A 17,880-nucleotide genomic window follows, 5' to 3' on the forward strand; every position below is an offset into this window, starting at 1 on the left:
TTACCAAAATGTTCTTACAAATAAGGATAGAAAAAGTCAAAGCTCCACTTTCTAAGTTTCAAATAAATACTTTTTATTTTCTCTATCAAAACTCAGTACTGAGCATATTAAATTTGGTCAGAATCAACTGAGCAGTTTAGAGTGTAAACTCAAGTAAACATTTTTCTTTCTCTTTCTTTTTTTTCTTCCTTGGGAACAGATGACACTTTACTAGACAAAAAGGAAAAATATCTGGGTGGGAGAATTGGGTGGGGCCAGTTAAGCCCACATTCCACTACTAGATTTAGTTGAAAATACCAAGCTGTTTTCAAGAAGTCTGAATTTAACTGACTCCCTCACACCGTACTCAGGGGTGCCTTCCTTGGAGAACTGAAAGCAGAAGGAGTTGGGAGCTGAGAGTAATGCTGAACAAAAGGTAATTATTTTAAATCAAAACATATGCAGGAAGGGTGAACTTAAGCTAAATTCCAAGGGGCAATTGCCACTCAGCTTTCACTTCTCAGACCTATCTTCTCTGATAAATTTTCCCTGGTTACATAAAAAATAAGAGATGGGGTGGGGTTTGCTTTGCCATTCTTTAAAGTAGCACTTTTAAATAAACGGTCTCCTTTTAATATCCTAGTGCTTCTCATCTCCTGATTGCCCTATATATACCTGGTACGATGTGGTCTTAATATGTATCTAATGAGAAGATGAGGAACAAGTGGTAGAAGAATTAAAAGGAGGAAGAAAAGGTAGGAAAGATAGTTCCTGTCCTGTTTACTCAATGTCTGAGAGTTCTGGGAGACTTGGGAAGCCTTTTGGTTGTGGCAATGGTAGAATTTATTTTTCAGTTTGTAATGCATAATGTTATCTCTCATGGTTGTGTGGATTTGATGAAACAACTGCTATTAGTTTGGGATAATTGGGGAGAATCTATGGGCAATCAGTGCAAAGAGCCTAACTGGGCTGAAATCTCCAGCAGTGATAACTTTGAGGCATAGAACTTAAGTCCCGTCATTTGGATACTTGGACTTTGGGGAAGGAAGAAATTGGTGAGAAATAATAATTAGAGGTTAGCCTAATGAGGCTAGAGAAATGAAAGCAGAGGCTTATTTATGTTCCTTCACAAATACAGAGAAATGCCTGTCAGCCCTGGCCCCAACAATGCAAGTGACACAAAAGTGCAGAGCAAGAACAGGACTCTCAAGGCCAAAGCCAAAAGGGTGAGATCAGGGCAGATGTGCTGTGGGTCTAGCCTCGAAGGGCTTCCGGCACAGACAGGCACGATGCACCCCCAGCTAGGGACCGAGATGGACACTCTAACTTCATGAAGGGATTCTGGTTAGCCAACTCTAGACAGGGGCTTTTCAAAGTTCCAGAAACAGCAGGGAGTTTTAATAGTGCCTAGGAAATACACAAATGTCTGAGAAGCCAGAGATGCAAGAGTGGGTGACATTTCTGGAGTTTTATTTAGAGAACACATAGATATCTAGAGCTCAGGGTTGGAGCAAAGATGTTCTTGATCTCACAGAAAGAGCAAATTCTGGGACCTCTTTAGGGAATGCAATTCACAGTAAAGAACAGCATTCTAGGAAAAGCAGGTCTCCCAGAACTAGAGAAATAAGAGGAAGAAAGAGAGAATGACCCCTTCAAAATCCCCAAAACAACTGTTCTGATAAGGTGAGAGCACTGGGGAATTCTGGGTCGGGATGGGTACTGCCCCTCAGGATCCTGAGACATACCCGTCCTCTGAGTAACACCTCTCCGATGGATGACATCCTCTGGCACCTTTCTGCCCACTGATGACCCAGCCTAACTTTTAAATCCTCCAATAAAATGGCACCAGCCACTTTACCATCCTCTCCAAACATCTGGCCTTCCTTTGATCTTCCTCTTGATCGTGAAATTCCTTTTAAAAACCCCATTGGTTGCCATGGATTTTTAAAAAATTTTTATTTTTTTTCTATTTTCTGCTCACTTAGGGCTTTAGCATTCCCGATGCTTTCTCTATTAGTTCGGGTCCATTCAGAAGATAAAACTGCTACTAGTTATTTGAACAGAGAGAATTTAACATATTTTTAAAGCTGGTTAATGAGATGTAGAGCTGTTAGCAAAGTAACTAAAAGGATAAATGTGTGCATGCTGTCACTTCAGTCATGTCCGACTCTTTGCGAGCCTATGTACCGTAGCCCACCAGGCTCCTCTGTCCGTGGAATTCTCCAGGCAAGAATACTGGAGTGAGTTGCCATTTCCTACTCCAGCGGGTCTTCCCAACCCAGTGATCAAACCCAAGTCTGTTGAGTCTCCTGCATTGGCAGGTGGATTCTTCCCCACTGTGCCACCTGGGAAACCCAGTACCACTATCTATACATAATTTATATTCAATGATCAATTCTAGATCTTACTCCTGTACTAGTTTTATCTGTCAGAAATGTGTAATTAATGTTCTCCTTCTGAGCAGATGGCCCCTAACAATTCCAAAGCAAGCTGTTTCTTCTCTAATGCATCCTCACTCTACAGTGTTTCCATTCATATGTTAGTCATGTGAGTAGCTCCTTGACATATAATACCACCCAGGCTTCCCTTATTAGAGGCCCATCATTTAGGACTAGGACTTGCTCTCCCCTCACCATATTTCAGTATGGAATCTCTTCCTGCTGCTGCTGCTGCTAAGTCACTTCAGTCGTGTCCGACTCTGTGCAGCCCCAGAGACGGCAGCCCACCAGGCTCCGCCGTCCCTGGGATTCTCCAGGCAAGAACACTGGAGTGGGTTGCCATTTCCTTCTCCAATGCATGAACGTGAAAAGTGAAAGGGAAGTCACTCAGTCGTGTCCAACTCTTCGAGATGCCATGAACCGCAGCCTACCAGGATCCTCTGTCCTACCATGTCTCAAAAATCGCATTGTGATATAATTCCAAGCTTACTTTGCTTACACTGCACACTCGGGAGGTTAGGGAGACAGTCTGATGTAGTGTGAATCCCACAGTATGTGTAGTGTGTGCACTCAGTTGCTCAGTCATGTCTGACCCTTTGTGACCTCATGGACTGTAGCCTGCCAGGCTCCTTTGGGTCCAGGAAAATTTCCAGACAAGAATACTGGAGCAGATTGCCACTTCCTTCCCCAGGGGATCTTCCTGACCCAGGGATCGAACCTGTGTCTCCTGCATTGGGAGGCAGATTCTTTATCACTATGCCTCCTGGGAAGACCTCTAAGAAGCCCCCTGGACCAGATTGCCCATATCTAAATCCTTGCCTTCCCTTTTACCTGCTGTGCATGTCCTTGTGAACACAGCTTCTTAAATGTCTATACACTTAGTTTCTATAAGCTTCATTTCTCTATCTGTAAAATGTAAGCAATAATGGCACCTACTTTAAAGGATTGTTTTTAAGTTTAATAGTGATATGCAGGGAGTAAATAATCAATGACAGATATTATTAGTATAAGGATATTAAGTCTATCAGTTATTTCCTTCTCCTCGCCAATATTTTCTGGATACAAAACACTAAGTCTCTCCCAATACTCTTATTCTTCTTCTCATCTTACACTTGTCGTCCTCTACAGGTACCACTTTCATAGGTTTGTCAAGGTGACTGTCTCCCTCTCCTTTAGTTTTTCAATCAAGTCAGTTAGACTCTGGTTATACATACTTCCCTGACCATGCATCCATCACTCCTCCCGGTATCTAAGACCATAGTTTTGTCTTTTAAATCTCATTTCTCATCATCGTCCCTTTATTGGGACGATCAACTCCCACATCTTCCTTTCTCCTCCAAGCCTTTGCTGTCAGTAGAGAAATTATGTCTATCATCTGTGCTCTATTGGCTTTTGATTCCTAGTCCAAGGCCTCTTAGTTTCTTTTCAGTTAATGTTGTTCTTGCAGCATTTTAAACTTGAAATGTGCTGGGAGGAGATTTCCAGGAGCAAGTGAATAGGAATCTTCAAGTGGCAGAAGAATCATGAGAGCAGACACAAGAGCGTAAGATAATAACTTTCAAGAGCTCGGTGATCTGTCTTGGGTATTTGACTTGGACAGAATGCGTATTCATATAGGTTGAGCAGGGCATCTCAAGACTGTCAGAAAATGAATCTGTCTTTGTTATGCCAAAGATATCTGTTATCTAGTCAAAACAACTAATCAAATAATTTCCACATTAATTTTTCATTTTATGCTTGTATTTGCACATCCAGCCCAAAACTCTCCAAGGAATAAATTATTATTTCAGTATGTGAAGGTTTAGTTTCTTTTGGCTACTCCAAACCATCCAAATTATAAAAGTTAAACTATCTATCATGCTTCATAAACGTACTTTCAAGAGCCAGAAAAGAGACATCAGGAGTGGGGAATTTCTTATGTGTCCATGCACGTACAGAGTTCAAGCTCTAGGAATAAATGTGTCAAGAATGTGTAACTGCTGCCGAGTAATTATGCAACTTACATTTCTGCCAATAAAATTTGAGCCTGAGTTATGTAAGATTGAATTATAAATCCAACCTTTGCACCAATTATCACTGAGATGTGGAAAGAAGGAACATTATAAAGGGTAGAGGGGAAGAAAAATGAATGACAAGTAATAGTCTTTACGTAAATCTGGGAGTGCATGATAAATGTTAGTGTTGGTTACTCTAGCTTGTACAGCTGCCACTATCATTTTTTAATTCCTGCAACATGTCTTCTTTGTGACGTGTTAATAGCACACTTGTCTCAAGGGTGCAAGCACAGAATGGGAGTGTAAATTTTTTAAAATGTCAATAAGAAACACATATATTCTCCTGTTCAACAATGTAAACATTAAAAGTAACTAAAACTGACTTCCATGCCTAATCCCAGTTGGCTCCCAGAGGTATCCCCCACAAACTGAGGTATAATCCTTCTAGTGCATTCACATACAAAGACATACATATATGTTATATAATACATATAATTATAAAATATATAATACATACATTATATAATATAGATATTATATTATAAAGTTAATTACTGTGTGTGTATGAGAGTATGTTTTATATATCTGGTATCATACCATATGCGTCATTATGAAACTTACTTCTTTCACACAACAGTATATAACGAAGATCTTTGATTTCACTACATACAGATCTATCTCATTCTACTTAACTACTAACCTCTATCTGCATACAAATAAGATGTTTCTAGTTTATGTGATTACAAACAATTCTGCCATGAATAGCTTATGTATGTGAGAGTAGAGCTTTCTTTAAATGGAGAAATAGAATTGTTAGATCCTAGGGATTTTTAATTAAATGTGTATCATCACATTCATACCAGGAATGCAAAAGGATACCATTTCCCTATACCCTAGCCAACAATGATATTTTACGTCTTGTCGATCTGAAATGGTATTTCTTAACTGATGTTAAATGCTTTCTAATTATTGAGGTGGTAAAAATATGCTTCATTGTTGTTCCAATTTGCACTTCTTTGACTGTGAGATTTGACCTCTTTGTATATGTTTATTGTTACTTATATTTCCTCCTCTTTGAACTCACTTTTCATATCCTTTGCACACGTTTCTATTGGATGGCTTATTTTCTTCTTATTGACATAGCAGTGCTTTAAATATCTTGGATTTTGATCAAGGCAGCTTTAGGGACACCATTCACTTTGTGGTCTACGTGAAAGTCTCCCCCTCGTGGTGTGCAGTGTACAATTTACATAGTCACACTTGGCAGTGCATCTTTTGTTTGTGATGAATTATGTGAGCATTTTATCCTTAATCTGTCTCCTGTCTTTTAACATTGCTGGTGTTATTTTTTTCACGGTAGAATAATCATACCTAGTCAGTCTTTTCCTTCGTGTTGTTGGCCTTCTCTGTCTTGTTTAAAATGGTCTTTCCTACGAAAGGTAATGAGACATTTTCCTGAATTTCGTCTGATTGTTTTCATAGTTATTTTTTAATGCTTGTATCTTTAATGTTTCTGAAAATTATTAAATTTTGTAAATGATGTGAACTACGAATCTAAACATTATTTTTCCTATTAATCATAACCAATAGTCCCAACAAATTATTGGATAGTTATCCTATCCCCTTATCTAAAATACTACCTTTATTATATACTCTTTTTTTCCTATACTTCTGACTGCATTTGGGGGTTCTGCACTATGGTCTTATGATTAAAATAATATTTGGAGAAAGTACTCATTTAGCTACACTAGGGTTATCGCTATTTACTAATAACTGAGAGGTTGAGATTAAAATAAGAATCCATTCAATATTAGCTTTAATTCATAGTATACAAGTTTATGTTAAACTTTGTTATAAATTATGTGAAATTCTCACTTCTGAGAGGAGGCTCAGTCTATCTTATTAATCTGTCTGTCATCTTTATAGAGTCCTACATTGAAGACCCTATCTAGTTGCTCTTATAAACATATAGTTAGAACTGGTGGATCTTACATAATGTCTCTGGTGCCCAGATTCTGGTGCCCAGCTAAGCAGCCAAACTTTTTCTTCCTGAATACTGTGCTTGACTTGAAAATCCTTAACTTGATTTAACCATGTACATAGTAAATTAATAAAAATTAATATCTTTTAACATTAAATGAACAGATCACTTGCAACAAAAGTCTAAAGCATTTGAGCTTTTCTGTAGGTCCATGAGGACCTTAAGTGTAAGATACATCTGAGAGCCCAGTTTGACAGATAGTCAGCACTAAATACACATTTGCAAGGTGAAAGAAGCTAATACCAGGCTTAACTTTAAAGAAAAACTTTTTCTTTAAATAGGAGTATAGTTGCTTTACAATGTTGTGCAAGCTTAACTTTAAAAAAAAGCATCATTATTATTTCTTTTTTCTAGGCATTTTACTGATTTGCTTCATTCAGAGTTGCTATTTTGCTCTTATCACTTTACAACATATGATATTAGAAAAGTTCAGTTGCTCAGTCATGTCTGACTCTTTGCAACCCCGTAGACTGCAGCATACCAGGCTTCCCTGTCCTTCACCATCTCCTGGAGCTTGCTTAAACTGATGTCCATCAAGTCAGTGATGCCATCCAACAATCTCATCGTCTGTCATCCTCTTCTCCTCCTGCCTTCAATCTTTCCCAGCATCAGGGTCTTTTCTAATGAGTCTTCTCTTTGCATCAGGGGCCAAAGTATTGGACTTGGCATTAATCTGTCTTTCTTAGCCAGAAAACTTTAAGTCAATTTATCTTTCTCTTTGAGATCTATTTAAATCCAAGATTTAGTTATTTGGTTATTGGTTAAAAGAAAAAACAACCTGAGATATAAATCTCGTTGTCCATATTTGCTTTCCATGTAGACCAATTGAATGAAAACTTTCCTCTTCCTTCTCTCCAGATATGCTGGTGTTTTTGAGTGATGCTAGCTTATTCTGACTGTTATTTGCAACTCTGTTCTTTCTTAAAGTGTGTGTGAGATAATGCAAAAGTCAAAGTCAAATCCTAGATTCATAGATTCTTAGAACTGGAAATGCCTTGAGATATTCTAGTCTAACCATCTCATTTTAGAACTGGGATGAATGCCCTGTTGACACAATTTGATTATATATATATATATATATAATAATTTTAGTTATATATGGTTAAACTTTATATGAACTAATCATTTGGGATAAGAGTCCAAATATATTTACAAACACATGGAGTTAGCTCTTCTTTCTTTAAAATATCCATAGCACCTATTGAATGTATATGAATGTGCAATTATAAGAATGTGAGGATGGCAAAGTTACTGATTATCACCCATTAGCCTGACAGGAATGGTTAAAATGTGAAACAGTTTCCAGCAACATGTGGATTTCTGGCTGGCTGCTTTTTTATTTCAAAGTCTGTTTTATTTTCTGAAACAGTTTCTTATCACATTTATTTATTATTTCTCAAAGGGGTGCTGGGAAATATTCTGCCTTTATTGCTATTCTCATGTTCACACGTGAGAAAATCAAGTTCACACAGAGCTTAGCATTCTCTTCCTGGAAATATGTACTTAAAATAACCCACAAAGCACTCAGCTATCTGTCACTCAGCTCAGCACCCTTTTCTAGTCCTTTCTCTTCCAGCCTGAGGGCTTTCACCCAGATGAAGCTGATATTACATGGAAATTCCCCAAATCAAGGCTTATTTAAAAATCCCCAAGAGACACTGGACTAGGCATATCCCCATGTGGCTGAAAATACATGCACACAAAATGATACCAATAAACTTGGGAAGAAGACATGTAATACCAAAACTGCACAATTAATTGAAGAGAATGGTTGTCTTCAGCAAGGAGAGGTGAAATAAGAGGATGTTGTGAAAACAACATTAAGTTTTATTTTTGCTTCTCCCCACCCCCATTCCTTGTCCCAATCAGTTTTCCAAAAGTATCTTATTCCAATATTTAAGAAAAACTTTAGTGTTTTTCTCTGCACAAAGTGGAATTTCAACAATTTCTTCGGAATGACAAGTATCAGAAAAAGTTCTGCGGCTTCTAAAATCACTATTCCATAATCTATCAAGAGTCAAGATCTCACAAGAAGAAATTTTGCAGCATATTAACTTAAAGTTTAAAAAAAACACACACACAACTGACAGCCAGGAGACCACTTGGGTTTTAATCTCAGTTCTGTGCTGATAATGATAACCACTCATAGCTAAGTACTTTTTTTAACAGTTTATAAAACATGTTCACATGTATTAATCTATTTGATCTTCATAGCAACTCTTCAAGGGAGCTGTTATATAAATGAAAGAACTAAAGCTCAGACTGTTCAAATGATTTTTTAAAAATCATTTTTGAATATTTATTTTTACTTGTTTATTTGGCTGTACCAAGTCTTAGTTGAGTTAAGGCATACAGAATCTTGGGTCTGTGTTGTGGCAGGCTGGAACTTTACTTGCAGCATGTGGAATCTAACTCCCTGACCAGTGATTGAACCCAGGACCCCTGCAATGGGAGTGCAGAGTCTTAGCTACTGGACACCAGGGAAACCCCTCACATAACATTAAGATTGCTTAATTTGTGATCTATACTCTTTCTGTGTGCTGAGGGCAGATTCCTAACTTTTCTTTGCTTCGCATTAGTAAATATAACATTTACCAATTGACTTTACAGGAATGTATAGGAGAAAACTGATGATACTGTGAATGAAATGGTTATTTGGGATAAAAGTGCTAAATAGGTTAATTAATATATAATAATAAATAATAAATTGAGTATTATTTAAATTAAATAATGTATTAAATAGAGTACTATAACATTGTATTAAATTAATATATACATTATGTATAAATAAATTAATATATTATTTATGTGTAAATAAGTTTACACAATATATATCTATAGGTAGATATAGATAGTTACCATTATTTGTATGTTATTATTATTATATGGCTTATTATTACTTTTGAAATATTTGCAACCAAGTCTTCGCAGTTTATAAACTATTTTAAAGGGATGGTATTTAGGGACCTAGGAACACTCAAATTAGATCCACACAATCAAGCAGCCTTCTCTTTGAGTTTCTCAAGAGAAATAATGTACAGAATCCAGTGTTGGGTGAAGTATCTTTTCATCTATTAGCTGGAGATCTGGCCCCAAATCCAGGATAACTGCCAACTGAGATTGGCTGGATTAAATTGAATCTACAATTGAATCTTGGATTTTATCCCTCCATTGAGGAAGAAGCCCATTAGCCAGAAAAATGAAGAGGAAGTACGTGAGGAGGGAGGAGGAGATGAATGGCCCACTGCTTTCCTGAGGGTAGGCCCACCTCTCCTTAATATTCTGATCTGGAAAAGCTAGAGCATCTGACCCTAAGGAGATCTACTCTAAGGCTTCTAATGCCTAGAAAACTAGCCCAATCAGTGTCCTTGAACTTGACCACTCCCTAGCAATGATTTTCTTCTATGGAAGACAAGAGTGTTAAGACTGCTGGCTTGAAAGAGTTGCTGAAAGTTCGCCTAGCTAACTGTTTCCAAAGTAAGAAGAATCCCCAAACTTGGGAATGATATTCAGTTCAGTTCCGTCGCTCAGTCGTGTCTGACTCTTTGCGACCCCATGGACTGCAGCCCTCCAGGCTTCCCTGTCCATCACCAACTCCCAGAGCTTTCCTAAACTCATGTCCATCAAATCAGTGATGCCATCCAACCATCTCATCCTCTGTCATCCCCTTCTCCTCCTGCCTTCAATCTTTCTCCGCCTCAGGGTCTTTTCCAGTGAGTCAGTTCTTCATGTGAGATGGTCAAAGTATTGTAGCTTCAGCTTCAGCATCAGTCCTTCCATTGAATATTCAGGGTTGATCTTCTTTAGGATGGACTGGTTTGATCTCCTTGCAGTCCAAGGGACTCTCAAAAGTCTTCTCCAACACCACAGTTCAAAAGCATCAATTCTTTGGTGCTCAACTTTCTTTATAGTCCAACTCTTATATCCATACATGACTTCTGGAGAAACCATAGCTTTGACTAGACGGATCTTTGTTGGCAAAATAATGCCTCTGCTTTTTAATAAGCTGTCTAGGTTGGTCATAACTTTCCTTCCAAGGAGTAAGCGTCTTTTAATTTCATGGCTGCAGTCACCATCTTCAGTGATTTTGGAGTCCCAAAAAATAAAGTTTGCCACGGTTTCCACTGTTTCCCCATCTATTTGCCATGAAGTGAAGGGACCAGAAGCCATGATTTTCATTTTCTGAATGTTGAGCTTTAAGCCAACTTTTTCACTCTCCTCTTTCACTTTCATCAAGAGGCTCTTTAGTTCTTCACTTTCTGCCATAAGGGTGGTGTCATCTGCATATCTGAGGTTATTGATGTTTCTCCCAGCAATCTTGATTCCAGCTTGCGATTCATCCAGCCCAGCTTCTCTAAAATTCATTCATTCATTCCATAACATTTTGTGTTAGGTATTACACTATGTTTTGGGATACAGGGATGAGTATTTGCTTGTGACTGTGTGTGCATATAGAGAAAGAGATATGGACAGATTATGAATAATTGACTTAAATGAAAACTTCCCAGAAATTGTCCACTCAGCAGAGAACAGATATAGAGGTAGACCTTCTCTGGAGATAATTTCTTGGAATATAGATTCCTGTAGATTATGTGAAGATAGTCAGTTACAAATAATATATAAATTTGAGATATGTAAGTTGAAAGAATTCAATGTAAATGGTAGGATAGGCAAAGAGAAGTCTGGTGTTTTAGAGCTTTGGACAGAAGAAAATGCTGGCATTCCCCCAGTACTGTTTTAGGAGAAGTTCTCTCAGCAATGGAGTCCTATTCTTCCAACAGAAGTGTTCCTTAAAGACTGGCATTTTAGTCAGTCACCACTGAAGAAGTGAAATCATCCCTCCAAACTGGCTAGCCTCTTGGGCTTTGGGTCAGAACTTTCCCTAATACCTCCCTCGGCATCCTAAGCTGCGTGTTGGAAAGGAGACTTGATTCAAATGGCCCCCTCAATTTTCTGTCTCAGGATATATTTTAATAAGTTAGCACTCTAGTTTCTAAGGCAACACTAGTCATACCCGCTTGTCTGTTATTTTTATCATGGCTCTTACTTCCCTGCCTTCCAGAAGAGCCTTGAGAACCCAATATCCCAAAAAGTCTATACATGGATAGTTCTGTTTGAGGTATGCCTGGTATCCATATGTGTGTGGGAGTTCACCTCCTCCAGCCACCTGCTCCTCTTAATTAGGATTGCCACAGCAAGACTCCAGGGTTCCTGGCCTAGACCCAGTCACACTCACCAGTCCCCAAGCACTGACTTGAACTCAGTTTTGGTCCTAGGTTTGCATACAGTTGAATATAAATAGTTTTTGTCAAGAGTTTACTATTTCATTTGTTTGTATTTCCCAATTCTGGTCCCCCAAAGCAGTGTGGGGGACAAAAGTAAGCATAATATATGGCCCCAAATGTTAAGGATGATCCCTGTTTCTTTTTCTTTAAATTTTTTCATTTTATTTATTTATTTTTGACTGCCCTGTGTCTTTGTTGCTGGGAGAGGGGCTACTCTCTAGTTGTGGTGTGAGGGCTTCTCATTGCGGCGACTTCTCTTGTTGTGGAGCACAGGCTCCAAGGCAGGCCGGTTTCAGCAGTTGTGGTGCATGGGCTATATTGCCATGAGGCATGTGGGGTCTCCCCAGACCGGGGACTGAAACTGTGTCCTTTGCACTAACTGGTTCCCCAAGGAAGTCCCTGGCCCCTGTTTTTAAAAGTTCTGTGCCTTCTTTACCACTGTGTCACTAGGACCTGATAGTGTTAACAATGCATAGCAGACAACCAAGAAATATTTTTTCATTATCAATTCAGCTCCGTTCAGTCCCTCAGTCGTGTCCAACTCTTTGCGACCCCACGGACTGCAGCATGTCAGGCTTCCCTGTCCATCACCAACTCCCAAACGTCACTCAAACTCATGTCCATCGAGTCAGTAATGCCATCCAACCATCTCACACTCTCTCATCCCTTTCTCCTCCTGCCTTCAATCTTTCCCAGCATCAGGGGATTTTCCAGTGAGTCAGTTCTGTGCATCAGGTGGCCAAAGTATTTGTGTTTCCACTTCAGCATCATCCTTCCAATGAATATTCAGGACTGATTTCCTTTAGGATGGACCGGTTTGATCTCCTTGCAGTCCAAGGGACTCTCAAAAGTCTTTTCCAACACCACAGTTCAAAAACATCAGTTCTTTGGCACTCAGCTTTCTTTATGGCTTTCATTATCAATTAATTAACCATTAATGAAATAACTGATTAGGCCATCATTAGTTAATTAATCTAGGATGTAAAAATCCAAATGAAATAATCAAGTCAGTAATGGATAAATAGAAAATGAGTCGGTTTGACATCAGGTTTGTAATTCATTTAAGGAGGGCTGTTAACTGAGGGCTGAGATTTTAGTGATCGTTTTCAGGTGGATCTGGAGCTCAGGAAGTATGAAGGAGGAGGAGCCAAGTGACTGAAGTCCCTGAGGCAGAAAGAAGATGCATCTTCAGAATGGGAGGGCGAGTGATTTGTGTCAGAATCATTGGAGGAGCAAGAAAGAGGGTGATTTAAGAAAGAGTGTGATTATGAAAATCACTGTAAAATGCCAAGTCAAGTTTTGACTTTACTGTTTTGATGGTAAGATGATATTGAAGATTTCTGAGCAAGGAAATTCATGATAAAACCTAAAGCTCAGGGCTAAATATGTATATTTATTTAAAAGGCAAGCCCCTTTATGGGAAGGGGCCATACAGGGCCTTATATAGGACCAAAAAAAGTTTTAGTATGGGGAAAGTACTTCATACCTGTTTGTCCTATGAATAAATAAATGAGCGTTTAGTTCACAAAGCAACTTCATAACCATTTTATCTTCATAACCAATTAATTCTTACATCTGCCCTGTGAAACAGATATTATTATTCTCTGAGAGAGCTCAGTTCAGTTCAGTTCAGTTCATTCACTCAGTCATGTCTGACTCTTTGTGACCCCATGAATTGCAGCATGCCAGGCCTCCCTGTCCATCACCATCTCCCGTAGTTCACTCAAACTCACGTCCATCGAGTTCATGATGCCATTCAGCCATCTCATCCTCTGTCGTCCCCTTTTCCTCCTGCCCCTAATCCTTCCCAGCATCAGGGTCTTTTTCAATAAGTCAAATCTTCGCATGAGGTGGCCAAAGTATTGGAGTTTCAGCTTTAGCATCATTCCTTCCAATGAACACCCAGGGCTGATCTCCTTTAGGATGGACTGGTTGGATCTCCTTGCAGTCCAAGGGACTCTCAAGAGTCTTCTCCAACACCACAGTTCAAACGCATCAATTCTTCAATGCTCAGCTTTCTTCACAGTCCAACTCTCACATCCATACATGACTACTGGAAAAACCATAGCCTTGAATAGACAGACCTTAGTTGGCAAAGTAATGTCTCTGCTTTTGAATATGCTATCTAGGTTAGTCATAACTTTTCTTCCAAGGAGTAAGCATCTTTTAATTTCATGGCTGCAGTCACCATCTGCAGTGATTTTGGAGCCCCAAAATGAGAGAGCTCAGACCTGGGCATAGGGGGGATGTCCAAACTGTGGGAAAAGAAAGAGCAAATGGGAAAATAAGAGAGGCCAGAGAGGTAAGACAACAGTCAGGACACCAGTGGCAGGAGCCACCAAAGGCAGAGCCAAGAGAGTGTAGGGGCCGGGGGAGGACTGCACAGGGGTCAGCCCTCCAGGGGCCACAGACCGGACTGCTCAGAAGCGGGAGAGGAGGGGACAGAAGGTAGAATGTCCAGGGCCAAGAAGAAGAGAGGTCATGGAAGAAGTAGGGGTGGGGCAGGGGGAGACTGCATCACAAATGCATCGTTTGGAGAAATTTGACATTGAAAGAGAGGAGTGAAGCTCAAAGAAACAAGACGTAAGGTGATTTGCCCCCAAGCCTCAGACATGTTTGGGACAGAGGGCACTGACCAGTGCAGAGTGAGGCACGCATGAGGGCACATGAGGTGAGGTGCTGCTGGACAGCAAAGATATCTCAGGTCTCACACGCGCTCTCTCGCTGACATCATGTGATCAACCCCAGCACAGCTTGATCAGTCCTTAGATGTGTCTAAGTACATAGCTAGTTTGCTTGTTCTGAACAGCCATCCTTCCCCATGTATTACCAGACTCCACTATCTTTGAAAATATGTTTTCTCTTTTGTTGGATCTTAAAAATAGTCTTCCCCCCTCAAGAGAAATCACTGCCTCTTAGATGACATTCTGCCAGGCCAAAGCTACAAAACCTCACCCAAAATAGATTGAATATTTTAAATATTTTCTTATTTGCACCCCTCACAAGTATGCCTGCAATGCAAAGCCAATTATGAGACTGACTTTTTTTTTCCCTGAAATGAGAGAAGATATATTTTCTGGTAAAAAAAAAAGTGGACACTAGGTCTCACCACATGGTGTTGGTTGGATTTCAGCCAGCCTTCCCTAAACCTGGGACAGGGAGAGGGAACACCTACAGCTGGGTTAACACGTGCAGCGTAAGGAGGTCTCTTTTAGCATTTGCCATCTGGGAGTCCAGCTCGTGCACTTGTCTGAGCTTCCCCGTTAGAACAGTGATTCTCTAAAGCCAGGTGCAGTGTTTTGACAAGATTACAAAAGGCACACAGCCTAACACTAAGCCTTTCAGGTAACAGATGTTCAGAGCTTGGTTGAATGAATGAATGAATGAATGAATAAAACTATCAGAAAAATCCTGTTTACAGCTCTGAGTGACAAGAGGAGTTTCTTGTGAATGAAACCTTTTTGCTTCCTCTGAGGGGGAGAGCAAATCCAACAGAAAGAGTGAGGGAAGAGTGGAAAGCATAGAGCCTTAAGAAATAGGGAGACGGAGATTTCTTGTTGGACACTGAGGGAATTGTTTAGTCCTGTTGGGTAGGCGTGGAGAACAGTCACTTGTCTCAGATGGCCCTTCTTCCCTCCACACTGGATCTCCGATCTCACTCCCTTTCTATTTGTCAAGTCCTCACCCTTATCCCATGTAACCATGTCCTACTTTGACCTGGTGCCTTGGGAGACCAGCCCCTCCTTCTTTCTTCTTTGCCCCATGAGTGCAGGCTCTCCCTTCAACCATACCCTATTCATAAAACATAGGCTATGGCTTAAGGTGTTAGCCCTTAAGGGTAACTACTGTTTCCATGGTGTCAAAGCTTTACTACAAAGGTGTGACTAGGTTGAGGACTTCCCATTCAGGGCAGATCCCCTCTCCTGCTAGTCAGGCTGGCCCTGAGTGGGGAACACCACTGGTCTGGGGACAAAGAAGGGCAATGGCTTTTCCCAGTGTCCTATAGGTGACCTGGAGAGAGAGTTCTCATCTGTCTAGCAGTTTCTTAAAAAAAAAAAAAGTTTAAGGATAGAATAAAACCTGTGTACATGCTCTGCAGAATTAACAAATGTAATAATTTTGTCATCGTTGCCTAAGATCTTCTTTTATATATTGCAGAAAAATTTGAAGTTCCTTGATTTTGTGGCCAGTACCATTCTCTCTCCCTCTCATGGGAAACCACTATGTTGAACTTTGGGGCTTCCCAGGTGGTCTAGTGGTAAAGAGTCTGCCTACCAATGCAGGAGATGTAAGGGATGTAGGTTCAATCCCTTGCTTGGAAAAATCCCATGGAGATCCCTTTGGTATTCTTACCTGGAGAATCCCATAGACAGAGGAGCCTGGCAGGCTCCAGTCCATGAGGTCACACAGGATCGATCACAACTGAAGTGACTTAGCAGTAGCATGTTGAATTTGGTGTGGTTCTACCATCAGAGGTATTTATATAATTCATAGGAATAGAACCAATCATCCATCCCTTTTGGCTGCTGTATAGTATTCCATCCTATACCTTAGTTTATATAGCCTCTCCCTTACTGATGGCTGTTGGAAATTTTGCAATGATATTGCAATTACAGATGATATTCCAAAGAGCTGCCTTTTACACGTCTCCTGGCTGAAGAATGTGGGAGTTTCCCAAGAAGATATACCTAAAAATGGGATTGCTAAATAAGAAATGCGTATACAGAACATCACTGGATGTTGCCAAATCACTGCAAAGTGAATGTACCAATTTATTTTCTTACACAAAATATATACACATTACCAGCAATATTTAGTTTTTCAAAATCAGATGTCTTTTTCTTTACCAAGTTGCTGGTTATGAACTGGTATCAAGGTTTCATCATGCATTTTCTGGTTACTAATGAGTTTGAGCATCATTTCATGGTTTTTGGCCTTTGAATTTTTTTCATGTGTGGATTGTAATATCCTATTCCCATTTTCCACTGGGTTTTTCTCTCTGTGTGTGTCTTTCTGTCTCTCTCTCTCTCCTTCCCATACCTACCACAATTGATTTTCAGGCATTTTTTGATATTCTAGATTCTAATCTTTTGTTTTACACCTTGCACATCTTCTCTTGGCTTTTTACTTTGTATATGACAGCTTTTGTTGCACAGAAGTTTTTACATCTTGAAATCTTGAAGTAACTAAATTTTCTTTAGTTTAAATTTCTTTAGCCTAATTTTTACTTTATAGAAATAAATATTACTTAGCTTTTTCTTGGTTAAAAAATGTTTCAAAATCTCAGTGGCTTATGACAAACATTTATTTCTTACTCCTTGGTCAGTAGCAACTCTGCTGGTCCTGGCTGGGTTCACTGGCATGTGGGGAAACTTAGTTTCAGACCAGGGATCGAACCCGTGTCTCCTGCATTGGATGGTGGATTCTTAACCACTGGACCATCAGGTAGGTCCCTGTCCTTTTCTTATAAGGACACTTATCATTGGATATAGGGCCTACCTAGATAATCCATCCAGGCTACAGTCCAGGGGGTCAAAAAGAGTCCAACACAACTTAGCAACTAAGCACAACACAGATAATCTTGTATGATTTCATCTTGAAATTCTTAATTATTAATACATCTGCAAAGACCCCATTTTCAAACAATATCACACTGACAGGTTCTGGATGAATATATCTTTGCAGGGGATGGGGAGACCCCATTCAATTCCACAGCGCCTGTTATCACAGCAAAGAGCAGAAACTCAAGAGTAAAAGCAAAATGTGATGCTTCTTAAAGCCTCCACTTGGGATGGGCACGTCGTCACTTTCAGCCACATCCCATGATTCACAGCAAAACCCAGGTCAAGACCTCCTAGGAAGAGCACCGCGGCAATACAAGGCAGAGGACATGAGCATTTAATCCCAGTCAAAGGAAGTGAATATTTGGCTGTAAGAATCCAATCTATTACAAACCACATTATTTTTGAAGTCAAATAATGCATGCAGCTTTCAATAAAAGGCAGTCATCATCTACCTCACCCACTCCTGTAACTGATCCTCCCTCCAGGCAATGACTCTCAATGACTCCTTCTCAGCCTCCTTTTCTGGGCTCTAAATGGGGTGTCAGTTCCCACACCTCTTCTCTTCACTGCCTGCCTCAT

At 39.8% G+C, this 17,880-nt stretch overlaps 1 protein-coding gene across 2 annotated transcripts in view; it reads left to right on the plus strand.

Moving 5' to 3' along the window:
* The first annotated feature begins 321 nt into the window (after positions 1-321).
* CALD1 (caldesmon 1) overlaps positions 322-17,880 on the plus strand; it is a 231,249-nt gene continuing 213,690 nt past the window's right edge. Inside the window, exons 1-2 of one of the 2 annotated variants that reach the window (XM_040260907.1) lie at positions 322-415; positions 623-734. The gene's annotated coding sequence lies outside the window, so the exon portion shown is untranslated. Of the gene's footprint in view, positions 416-622; positions 735-17,422; positions 17,669-17,880 lie in introns of both variants that reach the window. The other variant, XM_040260919.1, reaches the window with a different exon arrangement.

The sequence above is a fragment of the Oryx dammah genome, unplaced genomic scaffold (genome assembly GCF_014754425.2).
Source record: "Oryx dammah isolate SB20612 unplaced genomic scaffold, SCBI_Odam_1.1 HiC_scaffold_18, whole genome shotgun sequence".
NCBI lineage: Eukaryota > Metazoa > Chordata > Mammalia > Artiodactyla > Bovidae > Oryx > Oryx dammah.